Genomic DNA, 6,530 nt, shown 5'->3' with positions numbered 1-6,530 from the left:
GACGTAGTTTCTTTACAAAGTGGCATATGTACAATATACAAATACTATACTGTACTATGCTACTGACACTTCTACTTTTCGGTTGATTGTTGATTTACCTCTTCAGCAGTTTACTGTATTTATTTCCCTGTTCCTGAATCAAAAGTGACTTTTCTCACTGTGTGTCTGTGTGTGTGTCTACAATGGGGGTGGGAGCAGGCTGTACCAGTTGATTCATCTGATGTGACGAGGTGGCTCTCTGACAGGAGCTGTCACTGAAATAGCAGGGGGGTCCTTATCAATCAACCACCCCCCGACCGCCAATCAAATCCCCTAACTAGTAATCTGCACAGCTGTCAGCTCGCTCTTTCACCGAATCCGGGTTTGCAACCAAAATGACAAGCTAATTGCACTTTCTCACCAGCAGAATAACAAGTCATTTCAACAGAATGGAACATTCCTTGAAACCCGAACATTATCTTCCATTTACTTTCAATACCAGTACACCAGAGGTGCCCAAATTTTTTCATTTGAGGGCCACATACAGAAAATCAGAAGGACGCAAGGGCCACATAACGTTATGAAGAGAAATTGTGTTTAGTCCTAAAATTGTACAAATAATTTATTTGTGCTTTTGCATATTTAGAAAAATGCTACAGTACTAAAACCAATTTATTTGTAATATGGCAGTATGGTTATTATAGTTTTGGAGTTTTTCATTTTAGTTTTTATTTCGTTTTGAGTTTTTTTTTATTTTTTATTTAGTTAGCTTTAATTAGTTTTCAGGGCGGTTCTGTTAGTTTTTATTAGTTTTAGTTCTTTAATAAATGCTTAGTTTTAGTTTAGTTAGTTTCAGTATTAGTTTTATTTTGTATTTTTCTTTGTTTTTAATGTTTATTACTTTGTGTGAAATATTAAAAAAACACCATGTGCGCGACGTCATTATTCCGGTTTATATCAAAATAAATTTACTAAAAGTCACATTTAAAATCATCCCCAAAGGCTCATGCATTAGATTAATTACCAAAGACTAAAATGAAGGACATTTTTGCTGTAATTATAGTTTGTTTTATTTTAGTTAGTTTTGTAAACATAAAATGTAGTTTCATTTAATTTTCCTTTTTTTAAAAGCATCTTTGTTTTTATTTTATTTCGTTAACGAAATTTTTTGAATTTTAGTTTTAGTTTTTTCATTAGTTTTAGTTAACTAAAATAACCTTTAATAGCACCTGTGTTTTTTTGACACCCTCCCTTCTTACTTTGACCATCTCCAAACATTTTTGTTTTTATTTTATTTGAACTGATTCAAATGCCATTTTTAGCATATGTCGCGGGCCACTAAAAAAATTGACGGAGGGCCGCAAATGGCCCCCGGGCCGTAGTTTGGACACCACTGCAGTACACTGTAAAAATAAAAGCAAAACAAACAACAAACAAGCAAGGCTATTTAACATTATCGTCTTTGCTATATTCTTACAACTTTGTCAAAACTATTAAAGAAGCCTCTACAGTATTCTGATCTAGTATGACTGAGCCCAATACATTAAACAAGTTTCATATTATGGGTAAGAATCTTATGGTTGGAGGATCTTGGTATGGAAGGAAAAAAATGTTTTTTGTTTTTAACCCACATTTATGACACATTTTCTATGAAAAATGGGGGTAAATTAGGGGTGAAATCACTGAAAACAAGACAAAATATTGAAATAAAAATTGGCGAGTATGCAACTCTGTTACTGAACTGTGAATATGCAGGGCTCGACTAATTTTAACTTGCAATATCATCAATCAGCACTAGATGGTAGACATGTCTAAAGGCCTTGTTATACTTCCATACGGCGGAGGGCCGCTCGTGCATTTGCCTTCATGCTTGTGTGCAATACACATCAGGTTGTTTTGATAATGTGCTGCAGTTTCACGTCAAGTCGGGGAGTCGCTGCGGCTGCTATTGGCCAGGACGCCATAGAGTGGAGATTCCTCTCCATTTTATGGCCGGAACAAACCCGTGAGCAGAGTTGGCTCATTACCATGGCAATATTTAATGCCATTTTGCAACGATTACTGTTGGCCGTAACTCGCCAAAACACAACAGCCCCGTGCTTAGCGAACAGTTTTTGTTGTTGTTTTTTTCCCCCTGGTCTCACAGACACAAATACACACAGTCGCTGGGTGTGACATTATGTGGAGATCTTGCATGGTAAGATAGACAACTAGAGAGAGAGAGAGAGAGGCACTTCCTGGTTTCGTCACAGCTTCATGTCGCCTATATTCTAAATGCCGATCTTAATACGTCGGCTGCGAACGTATCAGCGGGAGCAATACAAGATGTATTCTCGTACTATTTATGAACACAGAAAACCGCACTCTACAGGTCAGATCAGCTAAAACGGCAATGTCACGAAGCACGGTATCTGTCAGCCAACCACAGGCATCAGGCATCGTCACGTACATTTGTTGTAGCGGCTTATACTGCACAAGTGGCTAGAAAATAATAGTAATAATAATAATGTGTAGTGTTGTCCGGTCGGTTAGGAAGAGAGAATGGATAATCATAGTAACTCATTAATCTTAACAGTTTGAGTAAGCTGATTATTGTGAAAAAAATGAGTTCTTGCACTTAACGTTGGTTATTTGTTCAGAAGTTTTGTGTCGTCGTGAATGTTTTTTTTATGCAAGAGCCCTTTGCACTAGAGATATAAATAAAATCAAACTGTATGTAATTATTTTGTTGTTCGCTTCAAACCCTTTGAAGTTGGGTAGTTCATCTTTTATACATGTATTGAAAAAGTTATCAAAAATGAAATGTATTAACTCATTCACTCCCAGGACATTTTCGCTGTTTTTCTGGATTTTGACTGATTTTGCAAGGTCCATAGAATATTGTGTCCAATTGACCTTTCGCAAACTCCTCTCCCCAAACGAGCATTGACCAATCACCACATTTAGCAACCATTGCTATGTAAGCATAGTCCGTCACACTTTACTCAGCTCTCGATGACGTCCATAGCCTGATTGATTTTATTTGATGCCTTACGAGACTGCTAACCACCATAAAACTTTACGGAAGAAGAGTGACAATCATTAACAAGCTCCGGGCTCCAGAATGATGAAGCGGTGTGCCTACGGAGTATGTAAATCGGACTGTGCTAAGGTAAGACTATGCTAACTCTATCGGGCTAACTAGCCAGCTGTAGTGTAGTTTGCTTTCGGGGCAATAACAAAACGATATCAAAGTTATTGTAGTTACTATTAATGAATAATATATATTACTAGAATGTCATTGCCATCTAAGTTAAGCTTGTTCAGTCAGTGGTTAATGTTAGTTTAATGACTTCTGTTAGCTTTTGCATTTGTCTAAATGTTGCGAGCTAACGTTAACACAAAGCTTCGTCAATTTTGGAAAACTTAGCGTCCTAATAAGTGCCCCGAGCTTATCTTATTTTCATTTTTCATGCAGCATTTTGTGAACGGACACCCGTCTCCGGAGTATCCCAACCTTGTGCTTTGTTGTACAAGTGTTGAACCAGACAAGGGAGCAGCTCGAAGGCTGTTAACCTTAACTAAATCCATGGCTAGGGTGACATAAATATTTTTTTTTATGATGGACAAAGAATAACAATAACTGATCTGATGCTTTCAAAGACAAAAAAAACAAAAAAACACTAATGTTTAGCTAGCTATAAACACCGAGGTTTAATCATCCGGCAGTACAAGAGCACGACTGGTCCATAATGCTGTGCTGGTTGCATCTGAAGTATAGGTCATGGGGTTTTCTCAGATTTAGCGTGCTTCCTGTATGTTTCCCCTTCGCTGGCTAATTTAATATTATGACTATAACCCTCCACTGCATATTGTAAACCTTTTTGCCTCGATCTGGAGGATATTGCACTGGTATTGCTCCAAAAGAAATCATTAATACACGCCGGTGTAAGTCTTCCCGTCACGGCTTGTGCTGTCGGAGTCACCAAGCTTGACGGACTAGCAACAGTAACTAAGGGGGGCGGAGCTTATGCGAAAGGTCAATTGCTATAAAAACATGTAATCTACCAAAAGAAAGATTAGATACGCTTCTTTAATCAGGGGGGGGGGGGAGTATATTTCTATCGGTTTCCATTTTGCATCAATTAGCATTAGAATATGGCTAAGATTCATCATTATTCACAAATCTGTTTATAATAGTGGGGAAAAAGAGCTTTTTGATCTCTTATACTCTGCTGCCATCTGCTGGCCGTTTTTGTAATAACTACCATTGCTTCAAGCATTCTCTTCAGTTCAGAGGCTGCATCAAAGCCAAAACGTATAAATACATCTTTGGGAGCATGGTAATATTTAAAATAGAACATATTTATATGTTTTTGGGAGTAAATGAGTTCAGACCAGATACTTTGCATATTATATACACATATTTTGTCCATATAAAAAACAACATTTTTTTCAAACATGTTGCACATCCCCGACTTAGCCAGTCTACACAGAGCACTGACATAAAATTAATAAAAACATATTTGTAAACTAGGACCGAGATTGAAGGAGACACAAGTCTAATGTCTTAAGTTCCCACAGACACTCCAAAATCTCGTAAAAAAAAAACAAAAAACTTCCAAATTAATTTTTGTTGTGGGACACATAATAGTTATAGTTTCTCTCAGAGGGCCATGATGATTGTGGAAATAATATAAATTTATAATCACCTCATATTATTACGCATACAGATATTCCTCCACATTGATTGATATTTTATGCAGTATAGTAAAAATAAAAAAGTAATAAATACGGTAGTAAATAGTAGATTTTTGTGTGTAACTATTGTTACACACTAACTAAGTGTGGATTTGGTAATACAAATATAAAATAAATATATAAAAGGTAAGTAATAAAGCAATACCTACTGCATAGCATGCAGAGGTCTGATGATGGCCAAGGCCAACTCCTTTGATTTTATGACCTCCCCAAAAGACTGTAATAAAAGGACGATGAACCCACACATATTTGTGGTTCCACAAATTTGTATATTTCTCTATTTAATCATTCGTTATTCGCTGAAAACTCAGTTATTTTCTGTTTTGTGCTCAGGCCAAGGCCACGTCTAATAGAAAAATATTGCTTTGGTGCCATTTAGTGACATCTTGGTGGCAAGCAACTATGTTGAACGGCAGTGAGGAGCTTCATTTATTCAGGCCGTAACCTGAATAAATATAAACCCTAAAACCAGTTTCTTTTGGGAAAAAAAAAAGTTTTAAGCCTGCCATTATATGGCATTTATGGGCAATTATAAACCTTTTTGAGTGGCTCCCAATTAGTTACAGATTTTTGCTGCAGTATGAGACCGGGCACATATCCCTATTCCCCCTTTGCCAACAACGGGGGTTGTGTAAGGCTGTTGAGCATAAACATAAGTCACAATTTGATGAATGTCACAAAATTGGTCAGTCCCTATGTATGTGTGCGTGTTTTCAAAATACAAATTATTGTGATCTGTTGTTGGGATCTCCTGAAAAAATGATGATTTTGGAGGTATGAAGAATTCGCACACCGCCAACAATATGTAAACACAGCAGGGGAAAAATTTATATTTAAATATGAGTCAACCAAATGTATTAGGTTGATTAGTCAAAGCACACTTCAAACTTGGTTGTGGTATTGGTATATATATATATATCGATATGTATCTCGATACACAGGTTGCGATTCGATTGAAAAACGATTATCTTTCAGAACAGAACGGTTCGATACGGTTCGATTAAGTTTGGGAACGATACGATTTTCGATTCGATACGATTCATTTCAATATTCAAAACTTGGTGACATTTGTTGCTTGTATACATTAATCTTAAAACACCACAAATTTTTACAGTATCTACAAATGTGTTAAAAAAACAACAACAAAAATGTCTTCTATATTTTTATATATTGAATCAATTATTTAAATAGACCGCAACAAAGGGCTGGGCAATATGATTGAAAAATGTATCAGTTTAAATATGTATTAGTCTATTGACAGTTATAATTGTTTGTTTTTCTTTTTTTTATTCAAAATAAGGATCAGGAAAACAAAAGGCTGATAATTCAATTTGAAATATAAATATTTCACCTTTAAAAAGACACCAACACAATTAAACATGATATGTGCACAGTGTGAAGTATTTCAGAAATGTAAATTTAAGACATGAAATAAATCTACCGTCCAGCCAAAAGAAATATGAAGCCACCTTATGAAACAATACATCTATCAAACACATTTTAACCACGTAATATATCAAAAAATATTTCCAAAAGTGCCCTTCCCTTTTTATCAACAATTTTTGTTTTTCACAAATTTTGTTTTTCTTTTGCTATCACATTCATTTTTGGTTAATGTATGACTTTTTTTTTTTTTTTTTTAAATCTGAGACACGATGATGACCACGGAATCACAACTATTTTTTTTTTTTTTTTTTTTTTTTTTTTTTTTTTATCTGAGACACGATGATGACCACAGAATCACAACTATTCATGTTTTTTTTTGTTTTTTTTGGGCTGTCGTTCATTTTGAGTTTGATGACGTAATTGCG

This window comes from Festucalex cinctus, chromosome 14, assembly GCF_051991245.1.
Source record: "Festucalex cinctus isolate MCC-2025b chromosome 14, RoL_Fcin_1.0, whole genome shotgun sequence".
NCBI lineage: Eukaryota > Metazoa > Chordata > Actinopteri > Syngnathiformes > Syngnathidae > Festucalex > Festucalex cinctus.
Note: the sequence above shows the minus strand (reverse complement) of the source record.